A 17,084-nucleotide genomic window follows, 5' to 3' on the forward strand; every position below is an offset into this window, starting at 1 on the left:
GGTAATTAATGCCTTGTTACCCAGCAGAAAGAATCACAATATAACTCACCTTTGTGAAGAACAAAGTCAGCATGGTTTCTCCTCCCTTACTGAATGCTTCTCAAGGGAATGAAAGAACTGTAAGCTAGTCTGTATGATTAATAATTACTCAAATGCAATAAAAATAAACCCAGAAATAAAACCAGTGCCCTTCTATAATGATGTAACTGAATCAACAGACAAGGCAAGAGTCACTGATGTCATCTATCTGGAGTTCACTAAGCCCTTTGACACGGTACCCACAACTTCCTTCTCTCCAAGTTGGAAAGATATGGATTTGATGGGTGCACTGCTTGATAGACGAAGAACAGGTTGTGAGATCACACCCAGTCATTGACCAGCTGTGGTCAATGGCTCCATGTCTGGATGGAGATTGGTGATGAGTGGTGTCCCAGTCTTTAACAGAATGCTTTTTAACATCTTCATCAATGACATTGGCCATGGGGTCAAGTGCAACCTCAGTAAGTTTTCAGGTGACATCAAGATGTGGAGTGTGGTTAACACACCAGAGGGATGGAATAACATCCACAGGGACCTAGACAGCCTTGAGCAATGGGCTGAAGGTGAACCTCATGAGGTTCAACAATGCCAAGTGTGAGGTCTTCTAAGGATAGAATACATCCCTGCCAAAAAGTATCTGGGGGATACCAGTGGATGGGAAGCTGGACATGAATCAGAAATGTGCCCTTGTAGCCCAGAAAGCCAACTGTATCATGGCCTGCATCAAAAGAAGCATGGTCAGCAGGGCAAGGGAGGTGTTCCTGCCTCTCTACTCTGCACTAGTGAGGCCTCACATATAGTACTGCATCCAGATGCAGAATCGTCAGTACAGGAGAGACATGGACCTGTTGAAGCGTGTCCAGAGGAGTGCCCCAAAAATGACCCAAGTGGTGGAAAATTTCCCCAACAAGAACAAGCTGAGAGAGCTGGGGCTGTACAGCCTGCAGAAGAGAAGGCTCTGGGGAGACCTGAGAGTGGCCTTTCATCAACTAAAGTGGAGCTATATGAAAGAAAGGAACAGACTCTTTAGTAGGGTCTGCTCTGATAGGACAAGGGGAAATCACTTCAAACTTAAAGAGGGGAGATTTAGATTTGATATAAGGAAGAGGTTTTTTACTACAAGAGTAGTGAAGCACTGAAACAGGTTGCCCAGAGAAGTGGTGGATGCCCCATCCCTGGAGACACTCAAGGTCATGCTGTACAGGGCTCTGAGCAACCTGATTGAGTTCTTGTTCATTGCAGGGAATTTGGACTAAATGGCCTTTAAATGTCCCTTCCAATACACACCATTCTATGAATCTATGAAAAATGACTATCTGCTTCAAAAGTTTCAGTGAATTCTAAAGAATTGAAAAAAAAATATTCTGAGTTTTTTGAGTGGGAGACAATTTTCCAAAAATACTGCAGTCTTACAGTAATTTTACTCATGCAAAAACAGGAGAAGTTCGGATATATATATATATATATATATATATATATATATATTTTTTTTTTTTTTTTCACATACTTGACTGATTATAGCCTGTCCATTGATTGCAGTAATACAGTCCTTTAGGTTTCACATGGACAATTGGTTCATAGTGCACCATAACCTGATGGCAAAATGCTCTGGCAGAGGCCATTATAACCTGAGGCTGTAGTGCAGCCGAAGACCTGCACACACTTGTACAGCAGCCCTGAACCAGCTTTGAGCTCTGACATGACAGCACTGTAACCATGGCAGCACAGCACCCAAGGATGGACCACAAGTCTGTTCTGCGGCTGATGCTGATGCCCATACTACATTGCCTCCATTACTGGTGCCACTCCCACAGGTGCTACATATGGGTAAAATATTAGAGGCTTTGGCAATTGCTGTGATGAGGCAAGTTAAGGTTTGCTTGGATTTGTCTGGACCAGCCACCCTCTGCCCTCTTTGAGGGGATTGCATTTATTAGCTCTGCTGGGATAAGTGGCTGCTTCTCCATTGATGTCAGGGAGACAGCAGAGCTGAACAGCTGGCCTGCTGAGAGCACATCCGTGTGCTCCCAGCCACAGCCTGAACAAGTGGCTTTGTATGCAGCAGCTGCACAGAGATCCAGAAAACAATCCTGGCAGAGGAATCTGAGCTGAGCTCATCACAGCAGGAAGTTTCCCTGTGCACATCTTCCAGTCCACATGAAAGAGCAGCAGTACCTGTTGCTTTGTAGAGTGATCATGAAGAGAGCTTTATATTGCAAATAGGTGGTGTGAGCATCATTCACTTTGAAGTCGAAACCAAAACTCTAGGCTTTGAGGGCAGAAATACCAGGACCATCATTAGCAACATCTCAGTTTCTTCAGCACACAGTTGAAAGGCTGCTGTCACGGCAATTTTTAAACGTCTGCTTTGAAATTATTTCAGATGCTTCTTTCGCACTTAACCTCACAGTTTATTATCTGCTCTGTTTGCAGCTCAAACAGTGTAGCTTTCCTTATATTTAAGTTCCTTATGTTTATTTCCTTATATTTAATTTTGCAACAGGGATCTGGGTTTGGTTTAGCAACGTAAAAACAAAGTGCTGCAAAAATGTTGAGAGTATGATGTGAATGGGTAGACAGACAGATTTATCCTTCTGAGAACTCAGTAAATCAAAGCCTGATTAACTTGTTTTCTCCTTCACATCACTTGTAACTTCTGCTCAAGGAAGCAATCTTATTACTTTCTGCTTTGGGGGCAATATCTCAGGGCAGTCAGAGTGTCAAATGGAACTGCACTCTTTAGCAGGTGCCAGCCAAGAAAATCTTCAGTCACTTTGCTCAAAACAAAGCAAAAAGCTGATAATTTTGAAATAGGGTGGGACTGCTGAAGATATGGGATTCTTCTGCGTACAGATAAGCCTTCTGGACTCTGGCCTATTTATATATTAGTGCTGAGTGTGAGTAGCCAAGAAACAATATAACCATGTCTGTTCATGGAAAGCAAACACTTCTGTGTTCAGCTTTTCCTTATGACAGAGCAAAACGGAGATGTGTTTTTGAGGCCGTCACTGGCCATCTCAGGTACAGGAAGGGTGGGAGATATTTCTTGTGAGCAATGGTGGTTTTACTTAAATTGTGGTGTCTGTTCCAGGTGGCTTCAATTATTGGGGCGTTTGCAATAATAAATATTTCTTTAGCACATAATAAAAGTAGTTCTTTGTATTTTTTTTTTAATAGAATTGGATTTCTGGAGAACGCTTCATGGGAAAGCCAGTATATGAACTCAGGCAGCTCCTCGTGAATTATTTCAGCCTGCGGGAAGGGTGGGGATCTGCAGGAAATCCCAGCTCTTCCACCCCTGCCTTTCTGCACAGCTCAGGCTCCTTCTCTGCAGCCCAAGTCAAGCCTCCAGCTTGGTGATGCTGAAAGGGACAGGAGTGAGGTCAAACCCAGCTCCACCTTGCTGATGCTGTAGCAGGGCCTGCCTAGAGGAAGGGAGGAGCGGGTTGGCCTCCTGCTGCTCTCGGTTTCATCAGCAACAAGGAGGTTGTCTTCAGTTGTCTTTTCCCCTACACAGCACAAAGCTGGGTGAAATGAAGATGAGGAAGATCTTGCTCTCACTGCAAGCTCCTCCTCCTGCCTACTGTTTGTTTACCAGCAATATCCTCCTTTTCTTCTTAGAAAGAAGTTCTCCTTTCTGCAGGAATAGCTTTTCTTGTTAGGGAATGTTTGGTTAGTCTTAAATATCTCCACCCTAAGACTAAACGAGGTAAATTAATAAGTAACGGCAACAAGATTAGCAATAGCTGGGTCATGTGGCTAGAGTTTCTGCTGATCATAGAAATCAAAGCTGAGTGGCAGACCTCTGGCACCCCAGCAGAGCTCAGACAGAAGAGTAAGCTAAATAACTAGTGCTTCGTAACAATAACAGTAATTGAAACCACGGCAGGGGATTCTGCCCCCACCTGTGCAGAGCCAGACCTAAGCTCCCTGAAGCGATGGAAATGCTTCCTCTAGTCCAGCTGCTTTCAGTCTGCATTAGAAGAAGCAGAAGTAGAATGGCTTTAAACAAAAGGAGGAAGTTTTTCACTGAAAGGGTGGTGAGGTACTGGCACAGGCTGCCCAGAGGGGCTGTGGATGCCCCATCCTTGGAAGTGTTTAAGGCTAGGATAGATAGGGCCCAGGACAACCTGATCTAGTGTTTGATCTAGCAATTGGCATGATCTTTGAGATCCCTTCCAACCCAAGCCATTCTGACTCTGTGAAAAAGGAACACAGGCTGCCTTGGACAACTGGCAATGGGTGCATGGGGCAAAGGCAGGACCACGGTTCTTCTTCCTCAGGAACTCTCCAGGAAAATATCACTATGGGAGTATGTCACCAGCTGACTGCCATCTCCCAGACTCAGCCCATCTGGCTGTTCTCCTCAACTCAGCAAGGACTGACAGCGCAGGTGCCCAGTGGGCTTTTTAATGAGAAAAACAAAAAATGTTTTTATTTTACTGCTGCATTTTGTTTTTCAAAATTCAGAGATCTGTGTAGGTTGCCTGCTAGAAGAGTTGGGGAAAACAGCCCAAACAAGTAATATGATTTTTAATAAGATCATCTGATCCTGCAGCAACACTGAGTGGGAGGAAGAGGGTTTTTTGCCTTTTTAAATAAAGCAGTGATTATAAAAACATGACAGGAGTGTGTCTTCATATGGGAAAGCCTGTCATCTTTATTATTTCTGCTGGCAACAGGCGCTAGATGTCCCTTCTGAAACATATAAGTGTTTCACTCACAGGAACAGCACTGAAGCATTTCTCTTGCAAAATGTTAGTAGAAAGCCAGAAGTGGATGCAGCTAATTGCATTGGGACAGGCTGTTAGAAGGATCACTCCTTTCCATCTTCATTGCTTACAGCACAGCAACACACCTTGGGCCAAGCCCTTCCTTTGCAGTGCATCACAGGAAGGCTGTGATCTTATGGAACAGAGAAGACTACTTTTCTTTCCTGCTAAGTACTTAACCAAAGCCTTAAAAAGCCTGTGTTTTGTTCCTTTGAAAACATTCTTTTTATTTGACACTTCCTGCATCCAGAGTCCCTTGGAGACACTTTAAGATGTGTATGAAAAACTCTTCATTTTTAAACTCAATTTCCTTTTAACTAGAACAACTAGAAGTTGTTCTCACTCTGAGCTACTGGAAAGGAGAATTTCAGAGCAAGGATAAGCAGCAGCAGTAAAAACATAGGAAGAAACACAAAGAGTTGTGTCAGAATGGATTGCTGAGAAATTGCAGCAGTGTTGCAAGGAGACAAGTTACAATATTTGTGGAAGGACAACAGATGGGGAATGAGAAGAGAGGATCCTCTCTGTGCCACAGTCCCATGTGGCACCTAGGGTGTAGAATGTGGGTAATGCCAGCATTTTTCAGTGCTGTTGTCAGATCTTGAATTTGGTTGGCTAACTGTGACCTATTCACTCCTCATTCATTTCACTCAATGACAAGAATTAGCCTCTGGTTAAACTATTCAGCTCATCCAGCATCAGTGTGAAAATCAGGGTCAGTTGTCTCTCTGCTGGTCCCATCTATAGGGAGTCTCAAAATCGGCATCTTGGAGAGCTCCAGAAGCCATCTGGACGTGGGCCTTGGCACCTTACTCTTGAGTGTCCCAGCTGTAGAGAGGTTGTGCCAGAGGGACTCAGACGAGATGTACTCTCACTATATACTCACAGAATAACCTTTTGGTTTAGAAGGTTGAATTTCAGCATGCTAGAGATGAAGACTTTGGAGGCTTTCAAGAGCTTACCACTTAGGAACAACAACAAAACAAAACAAAACAAAACAAAACAAAACAAAAACAGTATAGTTTGAAAGTTTGTTTACATTGACTTTAACAGTGCTTAATTTCAAGCCAATGAGCCTGAAGTGGCATTTGATAATGAGCAAGCTAGCAACTTCTTTTCCCTTAGTCCACAGTGCAAACACCGCAAATGACCCTGTGCAATTCTTCTACCATGAGAAAGGGATTATATAGTCTGCATAATTGCACTGAACAATCAGTTGTGATGAACAGCCCAATGTTGCCTGCTCGTTTTATAAATGCAAGAGGGGTTCTAAAATCCTACACATCTGTGTTTTTCTTTTGGGAAGCAGCTTCACCTAGAGGAGACAAAAATAAACAAGAATTTTAAATGAGGTGGAGCTATCTATGTCAGAGCAGTAGGTGGTCTGGGAACAGGCCTCTTTTCTGTGTGTTATCTAATGAATGAACCAATTTGCTTTCTCCTTAGGAGAAAAAAAATCAGAAGAGGATTTCATCCCACTTAATCAATATTAGTCAATATTAGTCTGCCTTGGCGATGCTAAAAGGCAATTAAAGTGCACACACTTCCCACTCTAATTCCACACTCATAAAGATCAAAGCAAATTACCATTAATGATCAGCTTCTCCCATTTGAACACTATGGTCTACCTTTGGCAAAAATGAGCTACTTCAGGCAACCAAATAGCTATCAGAGAAATAAAATCAAACACTATTATCTCAACAGCTGTTGACAGTGTCTAGTTGCTTGCATGATGATGTGTCAGCATCTGGTATGGTACATGCCCTCAGAGATAGGGACTGCTACTTATTATTTGGGGAATTAGATTCCAGCACATACCTTTGTTTCTGCAGTTTCAGCAGAGCTTGTCACAAGTGTGAGCTCTGATCCATCTCTTTTGTGCAAAGTGACAAAAAGAGCATAACAGAAGAGACTGGAGGACAGCATAATTCAGATTCTTTGGCTGTAGTGCCTGTAGATCTAGTAGATCTAAAGGAAATGTTTTGATATTTTGGTGGTGTGGATAAAGGCTGCCTAATCTCCTTGCACCGGGTGGAACTGTTCACACGCTTGCTGGCATTTCAGTGGCCCACTTATTCCCTGAGACCCTGAGAAATGTCCAGGCATGCAAAAAACACACCATCTGATTTTCAAGTGGTATGACTTTCCAAAAGTTGGAAATGCACAACCAATGCACAAACACAAGAAACACAAAAAGATCCATCTGCTTTTAATTTCTTTTCGTGTCTCGTGAATCTAACTCATTCTATCAGTTTCTGTTCTGCTTTCAAGTAGTAATTAAAAATGTTACTATTTTTTAAAGAAGATTGTATTGATCTAGAATCAAAGGGGACCTAACCTGTGTTTAAGCAGAGCTCTTTATTCAAGCTCTCATAGATTGCTGCAGCCCAGCCTCCTCACTGTCCCACATTCCTCTCCCCTCCTTCTACCATCACAGACACAGCTAATTAACAGCTAGAAATGGATGCCACTCAGTTGCCATTTGCAGATGTTTTTTTCAATGCCTTTGTATTATCCTTGTGGGTTTGATCTGGGTAGTTGGCTACAATCCAGCTAAGTATCCTTTTTAATCCCACTCAGATATATTAGTACACTCTGGCATTATAAGATATTTGGTTCAATGAGGTTTGGGGATGAACCATACGGAGGATCTCTGTACAGTCAAGGTCCATCTTTGAACAGCACTGCCTCTGATCTCAAAGAAATGTTATGAGGCTCCTGATCATTCATCTTCCCAATCATATCAATATCCAACAGGGCCAGCACAATTCTTACCATTGCACTGTAAGTGCTTCACTATAATTAATCTCTTTGTTGCACTCCTTCCTGAGTGATTTCCTTTCTAACTAGATATTTCAAAGTAAGGAAGAAAAATGAGCCTTGAGTTGCAGCTACATTGCTGGCTTTATGAAGATACATTGTACTGCTGCACAAACAAATTCTCCAAACTTGAACAGCTTTCCTTGAAACTGCAGATATCAAGCAGACACTGTGAAAAACAAAATGATAAATTTTAAGCAAAGGAAATAAAAAGACCTCTTTTAAAGTCATATAAACTAATTATTTCTCATTCAAGCACATGCATTCTTTCTATCCTCATTTTCAACTAAGAGCAGAAGGATCAAGAATAAAAGGCTACTGAATGTGATGTCAAGGGTAAAATATCCAGAATCAAGAAAAAAAAGGCTACTGAATGCGATGTCAAGGGTAAAATATCCTCTTTGCATTTGTTCTCTCCTAGACGTCTCCCAAGGGTTGATAACACTGCATATTGCAAGTCTGACAACGACCCCTCAAAAATTGCTGTGCCTCGAAAATAGTACTAGGCATTGTCTGACTGCCCTGGAAAGTGCTCCAAAATTTTTGTAATCTCAGGACTGCCTGATCTGCAGAATGCAGTGCCTTTGGAAGAGCTCCATATAGCTTTAAATTAAGGGTCACAAAGAAGGTCTTCCAGTGAAATGAGAGTCCTCTATTTGCTTGAGTCAGACTCAGCACCAGACTAGACTTGGCTCTTCTGGCTCACATGGCATGCAGACCTACACAGAGTAGTTCTCCTCTGTCTGGGACGAGATCCACTATCATGCCCTTAATCCAACAAATGTATAAATTCAGATATTTTTCCTTTTGTTCGGCCCTGTCCCTTTCTTAGACTGATCACATATCCCGAGGGGTCATTATGCAGAATTGCATGCTGTGGCCAGAACAGAAGGTGCATGCAAGGTGATGTGTTGTTCATCACCTTGTTTTGTTGTCTTCTTATCCCTTGCACAGGACAGGATATTATGAGTTATGACATCTGATGCCAAGATTATTCATAGATGCCATACATCTTTATCTTAGGTACAGAAAAGGTTATGTAGATCTAGCTGGAGCAGCCATTGCCTTTATCTCAATTACTATTCTCATAGCTGAGACATTATTCTGGTAAGTGTGAACACTCCCAAGTTGTTTTTGCTGCAAAATTAGCCATTGGATGACCTCTGGTTTGGGGATCCTTCAGGCTTGGATTTGTGAGAATCACTGTCACCCGGTAATCCTTCAGCTTCCAACAAGAATATCAAACATCCCATTGTAGTTGAACACATGTGAACAAATAGAACGTATGCTCTGCTTACATTTTTTTTGCATATGTGACTGATACATCTTGATTTTTTCACGCTACACCTACCTGCTATGTAACTGAAGTAATTTCTCCAAACTGATATTGTTCTATGTCCATAACGAAAGACACCATGGAGCTTGATTTGTGGCATGGGCTGAAATGAAACTACACCAGAGCTTTATACTTTGTCTTTTTTTTCTGAGTACTTTCTCATCATTCCTCTGTGTCAGGATCATAAGAGTCAGATGGAGACACCATTTGTGTTTCAACTACATGTGGATGCATGTGCAACATTCTACAAGAATATCTCTCTGTTCCTTCACATGGAGTCATGCTGCCTACTGTCCTGCTTTTGTGCCAAGAGTGATAGATGAGAAAAGTATTGTGTTAAAAGTTCATCAGACCAGATAGCACAAAGAAGTGCCAACTCTGTTGAGCTTCTTTTTCTCTGAAATTTCTTGAGGATGGTAACCTTTTAGTCTCAAACAGCTATGGTTACTATACCTGTGCTGCATCAGAGAGATAAATCCGCCTGTACCTATGTCTTGTTGGCTGTTATTTTTTTCTTTCAGCTAGAAAATGAGCTTAGTTTATTCTCACCCTTCAGGGACAAGTATATTCTCATTGTTTTCAGAGCTTTAAAGTATGTTTGTTTAGAGATGTTTTCTCCCGACATGTAAATTTAAAAAATGTTGATTGTGCAGAATGAAAAATGTAGTACTCTATTTCTCTGTTGTCCGATTTCGTGGCTTCTGGGGAAAGGTGACAAAATCTACCATTGGACTAACCAGAATCTCAGAGTTATACCCATATTTTTTTCCTTTTTTATTTTTTTTTCATTTTTAACATAAAAATCCTGGAGAAAATCTGTGTGCCCAGATTGTCAGCTGAAGTCACATTCTTCAGACTGCTATAAAGCGCAAAGAACTACTCCAGTTTGCATCAACAGTAGAGCCAGTTTGCAAACGCATTTTCTCACTGCTATCCTATTTTTCTCACATTACTCTAGTTTTATAATATATAATTTTTTTCTGGCAATATCCACTGTTCTTTAGACATTTTACTAATACAAGAAGAGGAATTATTTTGACCAATAAAATAAAATAAAATAAAATAAAATAAATAAAATAATTAAATAAAAGGAGAAGGCGTGCTAATGTATACAAATCATAAGCTCTGCAATTGCTTTTTAAAATTAGAAATTATCACAGATTAGCACATCCCAAGCCATAATTTCCAAGTAACTGCAATTCTGAGAACTGGCTGACTGGCAGAGCGCAGAGGGTCGTCGTTGGCGGTGCAGAGTCTGGTTGGAGACATGTAACTAGCAGTGTTCCTCAGTGGTCGGTGCTGAGTCCGGTCTTGTTCAACATCTTCATCAATGACCTTGATGAGGAGATAGTGGCCACCCTCAGTAAGTTTGCTGATGATACGAAGTTGGGAGGATTGGCTGACACGCCTGAAGGCTGTGCTGCCATTCAGCAAGACCTGGACAGGATGGAGAGCTGGGCAGAAAAAAACCGGACGAGGTTTAACAAAAGCAAGTGTAGAGTCTTGCATCTGGGGAGGAATAATTCCATGCACCAGTACAGGTTGGGGGATGAGCTGCTGGAGGGGAGCTCTGTGGAGAGGGACCTGGGTGTCCTGGTGGACGACAGGTTGGCCATGAGCCAGCAGCGTGCTCTTGTGGCCAAGAGGGCCAATGGCATCCTGGGATGCATTAAAAAGAGCGTGTCCAGCAGGTCGAGGGAGGTGATCCTCCCCCTCTACTCTGCCCTGGTGAGGCCTCATCTGGAGTACTGCGTCCAGTTCTGGACTCCCCAGTACAAAAAAGACAGGGATCTCTTGGGAAGAGTCCAGCGGAGGGCCACGAAGATGGTGAAGGGCCTGGAGCATCTCTCCTATGAGGAAAGGCTGAGTGAACTGGGTCTGTTCAGCCTTGAGAAAACAAGACTGATAGAGGACCTGATCCAGGTCTATAAATATCTAAGGTGTGGGGGGCAGAATGGCGATGCCGGAATCTTTTCAGCAGTGTGTGGAGACAGGACAAGGGGGAATGGCCAGAAACTGCAGCATAGGAAGTTCCACACAAATGTGCGCAAGAACTTCTTTACAGTGAGGCAGCACTGGAACAGGATGCCCAGGGAGGTGGTGGAGTCTCCTTCTCTGCAGATATTCAAGACCTGCCTGGACACCTACTTGTGCGACCAGGTGTAGGGAGCCTGCTTTGGCAGGAGGTCCCTTGCAACCCCTACAATTCTGTGATTCTGTGTTATTATAAAGATGATAAATTAACATTTTAAAATTGCTGAGAATTCTAGGAAGTATTCAGGAGCCTTGCAAATAAATGGCTTAAGTCGTATAAGTAAGATTAAAAGTAAAGTAAGACTATTATAAAGTAAGACTATTATATTACATTAAGTAGCTGTCAAGTCTGTGGTAGAAGTTCTTCTGTGGATTTAGTTTTGACTGTTGTTTACAATGTTATTGTTTTAATTACTTATTGTGACCCACTGACTTCAAAACAGTTAAGAAAAAATGAAACGTATGCAAAGACAGTTGATGTCAGTAGATAGGTGTAATGCTCAGATTAGGGATAACTATTCCTTATCTGTAGCCTTAGGACAAGTTCTATCCTAAAATTCATATGCATAGATACCACTGATGCAGACCTAATTCTTCCCTAACCTCATCATAAGCAGATATCTCTGTCAGTGAAGATCTTGCCTTGCACTGGAAATATGAAATAGTGTTGAATGCTGTAAGACACAGAAAAGACATGTTCAGATAACTCCATCTTGTTTGAAAGCTGCAGATTGAATTATTTTATCTATAATAAACAATAATCAGTATTATATCAATGATTTTTTTTCTTTTACATTTTTGGATTTTAGAGTGACTGTCTTCTTCCTGCAGTCCATCAAAAGTATTCCCTTAATATTGTTGCTCTCCCGCACACTTCATACTGGCATGACACAAGCTATGATGTACCCGACCTGAGAAGAAGCTATTCAAAGCAAGGGGACAAACAAAATCACAAATATTCATAAGAGAAACAACTGTGCTGTTTCAGTGCAGCAGCTGAAAGCTATCAGGGTGGGTAGGATGCAATACACAGCAGGGTTTTGGACAAACATTGCCCGAGGTGGGCACCAAATGGGAAAGATGGAGAAAAGTGACTTGATGAATAAAGAGAAGCAAGAGAGGGAGACAGAATGAATCATAGAATCGTAGAATCGACAAATGGCCTGGGTTGGCACAAGGCAGGCCAAGAAACAATGTATGTTGTGTCAAACTGTGGGTAAATTAGGAAATTAGATGAATCTATGACAGAGAAAGAAATAAAGACTTGTCACTAAGGAAGATATTCACCAGGAAAAAAAAAAAAAAAAAAAAAGAAAAAGAAAAAAAAGAAAAAAAGAAAAAGAAAGAAAACACAAAAAACTAGTTTAATAACAGCCTACAAATTCCATCTGAAATCATTCTTTCTATATTTCAGAAGTGGAAATTGGACAAGTAGAATCAGTTTCACCTAAATGCATGTGTCCAAGTAAGGTCTTTTTCTGGAGTGCCTCAAAGACCTTTAGTCTCTCAGCTGAAAATGCAACTAACTGAAGCACCTCTGTCAGATGACTTTTTCACCAGGGAGCTATGATTATTTATCTATATTAGGCATCTATATAAGATCCCTAAATTAAATGGACAAATCTCATACAGTGGCACTAAGGGAAATGAACAGCATCATGCTGATACTGTCATAAAAATAAAAGAAACCACAGGATATTCTTGTAGTAACAAAGTTGTGAAATACTGAGGGTTGAACTTTTCTTTGATCTTCTCATACTTCATCAGAAAAGCCCTTCTGGAACAGCAAAGCAGAACAAGGACAGGCAGAACTCTGCCTTGCTCCTCTGCTCCCTACTCCTTCCCTTCCTGCAGTTTTGGTGACTGAAATCAGCTGGGAAGGGAAATCAGATGAGAAGATGTCTAACATCTCTTTTCTACTCCTTTCCCACAAGAGTAAGAAACAGAACTGTTACCCTGTCTGGATGGGGTTATCTTCTTACTGCAAGATTTCAACACTGAATAACAAAATGAATTTCACTCTACTTGGAAGCACTAACGGAGGTACAACTAATTTAATGCTGGAATACCACAGAATTGGAAACCAGAATCTTAGATTTGCAAAAATATCAGATTGCTTTGGAAAGGAAAAAGTAAGTCAGGCCAGATCACTCCAAATAAGTGCAGGAAAGATTGAGACATGCAAAAAGATTGGGGTTGATATGACAAAATATGGTACCTTTAGAGCAACTTGGGCCTGAGATCATTAAGATTTTTACTCTGAAGTGGCAGAACAGAAGCATACCTCTAATCTGCATGGTACAGAATGAATACAGTCACTATTGTACTGAATTTATTTGCTAATTAATGTTATCTGTCTCTTTTGTTCTCTATCTGGAGCTTTGCCAGTGGATTACCAAAACTTCTGCACAACCTCAAGACCCTGACACAAAAAGCAGATCTGTGTTATAACACAGCACGAAGGGGGATGTTGGCTAAGGAACACAAACTTAGGACACAAACTTGGCAATGAAAGTGTGTGAGGACTTTCCCAGCCAATGCATCTTCCAGGACTCTGACACTTGCTGATGAGAACACCTCAGTGCTGAGTATGGACCACAGCAGTGTGCGTCTTCCCTTTCAACAGGGACAAACTTGGCTCCATTATCAACTTAAATAACATTTCACAGCCTTGTGACTTCATGGCCACATCACCTGCCTTCTAAAGGACGAGGTGTTCAAGGCCAAGTTGGATGGGGCCATGGGCAGCCTGGTCTAGTATTAAATGGTAGAGGTTGGAGGACCTGCATGCTGCAGGGGAGTTGGAGCTTGATGATTCTTGAGGTCCCTTCCAACCCAAGCCATTCTATGATTCTATGATTCTATAAAGAGCAACAACTTTTGTCCTATCTCACCCCCTGCCACTGGTAAATCTCCGTCAATAAATTCACACCTGCTTGAAGATCACTAGGCAAATAACACATTTGCCCAGCCATGTTAAAAATATCTTATAAAAATGGAAACACCTGTTCATTAGTAAAACTGAACACTTAAAGTCTCGTTAACTTGGTGAATTCTGATAACCAACCCTGGAACTGCTATTGTGCACATGGCTCCCAAACCCTACGTAGAGGGCAACAGAGATGTAATTCTTACAAACAGGAAAGGTAGCAGTTGCCACAGGTTAGGCATTACCAAGCACTGAAGGGCTTGGAGGTGATAGGTCACCAGTGATAGAAATGAAGGGAAAGGGAGTGTCACTGAGGAAACGTGTTTGAAACAGGAATATGTCTATCACAGCAATATTTACATGGATATAGTTGAGGGGCCCTGAAGAAGGAACTCCCTGTCACATTGTTCAGTTGATTTTTTTTCTTAGACACAAGTTATTTTTTCATATGAAGGAGAAAAATTTCACCCTTCTGAGAGTTGAGAAAACTTTCCCCATTTATTTCAGAAAAGCAATTTGGAAGACTCAGGAATCATTTCCAACACAGTTGATGTAACTTTTTTTCTGTTTTACCTAATATATTTTTATTGATTTAAATATAGCATTACCAAAACTAATTTAGGGGAGAAGGATGTGGAACTGTCTATTATAATTAATTTATCTGTCACAATCTATATACCTGCTACAATCTCTATTTCAATATTCTGGTGTATTGCCACTGGCAGATTATTCTCTGAAGATTCTCCTGTATCGACAGCAAAATGCTCCTGTGATTTATTCTATCACTTCTGGAGAGAAAAAAACACATAGACACAATGCCTAGCTGCAGTTTTTGTGGAGACACCATACAGGCTAAAGGCAATGTTAAACAAGCTGGTGCTTTCCAGAAACCTGACCTTGCAACCATTCACCTGCCTTGCTTATTCACCATCAGCAGTGACAGTTCAGGTGCCAATGAGTAGTAACTCCAACAGTCAAATCACTACTAACAGAGGCAAGTCCTGTCTGTGTCCAAGCATTGACCAATTTGACGTGGCTGATGTACCATGGCTTGGAAACAATTACTTGAGGAAATACTCCATTTCTTCTTCCCTGAGAGGTTCTTGTCAGCTGCGGAGATCTAGGTATTATTTCTTTCAATCTATCTGTTGTCTTTAAAGCCAGTACCTTGTGCTTGTTTTCTATAAATCAGAGGGAATGTGCTTCATGTAGCTCATGACTCCAAAAGGGTAGAATGGGAGTGAACTGTGTGCTGGGCCCTTCTGCAGTTTATGGTACAAACATGTCTACAATGATATGCTTTCCCATTTTTGGGACTAGAAAGATGCTACTGGTTCAGACAAGCCAGTTCGTGTTTATTTGTATCTTCCTACACAAAGTGTGCTGAGGCCCCAGTTAACCTTGCCAGTGAGTCAGAAGGCTGCTGACCACAGAGGGGCCCATCCTGGCTACATGATTTAGTTGGAACTCATTGTTTGCTGAGGTGAAAGGTCAACTTTTTGGTTTGTTTGGCAAGGTAGGGCAGTGTCACTGCACTACCAGAAGGATGAATGACCTTGGGTGTTCCTCACGGTGGCTCCTGAGTGCACAATGAACATTTTGGAAAAGCCAGAAAAGGGTTAAGAAGTCTGCAGCATCTTAGAAATGCTGTATATACTTTAATGGTTGTTACTGTTTCCTTCTCTTCTTTTCCAGCTGCCTTGTAAGATCTTTACTGGCTGACTAAGTAATGTAGGAAGAGCAGCATATCTACAGTGACAATAAGACAAAAATTATCCTCACATACATCTATTGAGACAGACGAGACATCCTGGAGGGCAGTGTTCTTGGTGGCACTGGTCCCTGCACCACTGTCACTTCAGCAGAATTACACTCTGTACCAGGGTGTGTGAAATCACACTCATCTCCCATGCCACATCTTCTTCCTTTCCCTTAACTCTCAGAGGCAGTTTCTTGCTTTTACAATTTATTCCTTGCTAAAAGGCAAATGACTTCATGGGTTCTCTCTTCAGCTTGTTAATATCACTTGTGTCTCTATGGGTGGAGGACAGATTTACCCCTTCCACTAAGGAAAGGGATTAAGAAACTCAGATATGGCAGAGTAATGGGAAGAGATTAAAGAATTCAAACAATTGGTACATGGGTTACAGCTCAGTTCCTATAGCATATGAAAGTGCTTTGGAGAGAATTTGAGAGGTCAAAATACACAATTACTTTCCACCAGGTTTCTAGTTTTCCCTTGCTGCTGTAGAAAAGCACACTAGAGTACTATTTTCCACTTCTACTTCAAGCAATATTGTTTCTCTCATTACAAAACCACTACACAAAAATCTGCGGTATGCCAGGCCTAATTCTGCTCTCTCTTACATTTCTGAAAAGCAATCACCAACTTGAAGTGCAATAACTCCTAGATTTTACGCCACCATGGAATGTGAGGAATGGGAAGAAAGACAGAGTCCACTGTGCTGGAGGAGAAAGTGTTCAACTTTACCTGGTCATACTCTTTCCTTTTAAACACAATACTGAAGCAAAGAATTATTTTAAAACAGTTTGACGTTATTATACTGCAGTAATCTTCCAAAATCCATGCTAAATCAAATGCTGAGTGTACAGCCTCTCATAGTTCCTTGCAGCTATGTTTTCTATGATTCTCCAACTGCAGTAATTTCCCCATCCTTCTCTAGAGAAATTTCTTTCTGTATTTCCACACCATTGTTTACAATTACTTCAAAGTGCAGTAACATGGAATAAGCATGAAAGTCTGTGCAAAGATCAAAGAGGACCATCTTAATGTTTGTTTTGTGTGCAGTTAAATCTTACAAAAATATAATTCCAAAAAGTCAGTGTTACAGAAAATGTGCCTCCATTGCAAGCCAGCACTCACAAAGCTTCATGCATGGTCTGTGGCAAGGTCAAGGGAAGTGTATTGGAGCCCAGAGGCAGTCATACAACAGCAAATAGACATGCATCACCGCAGCTGATACTGCTTTCACACCACCAGCAGTCCAGGAACTGAGCTGGGGTCACAATGACATGCAGTGTAAAGCAGCACGGAATTAGACCCTTCTTGTTCCAACCTGATGCAAGAATCTCCAGAGAGGAAAGCATTTGTAGTGCACAGTAACATGTTTTTATCGGTCCAGTAAAGCACAAG

Source organism: Tetrao urogallus, assembly GCF_951394365.1.
Source record: "Tetrao urogallus genome assembly, chromosome: 1".
NCBI classification, from domain to species: Eukaryota; Metazoa; Chordata; class Aves; order Galliformes; family Phasianidae; genus Tetrao; species Tetrao urogallus.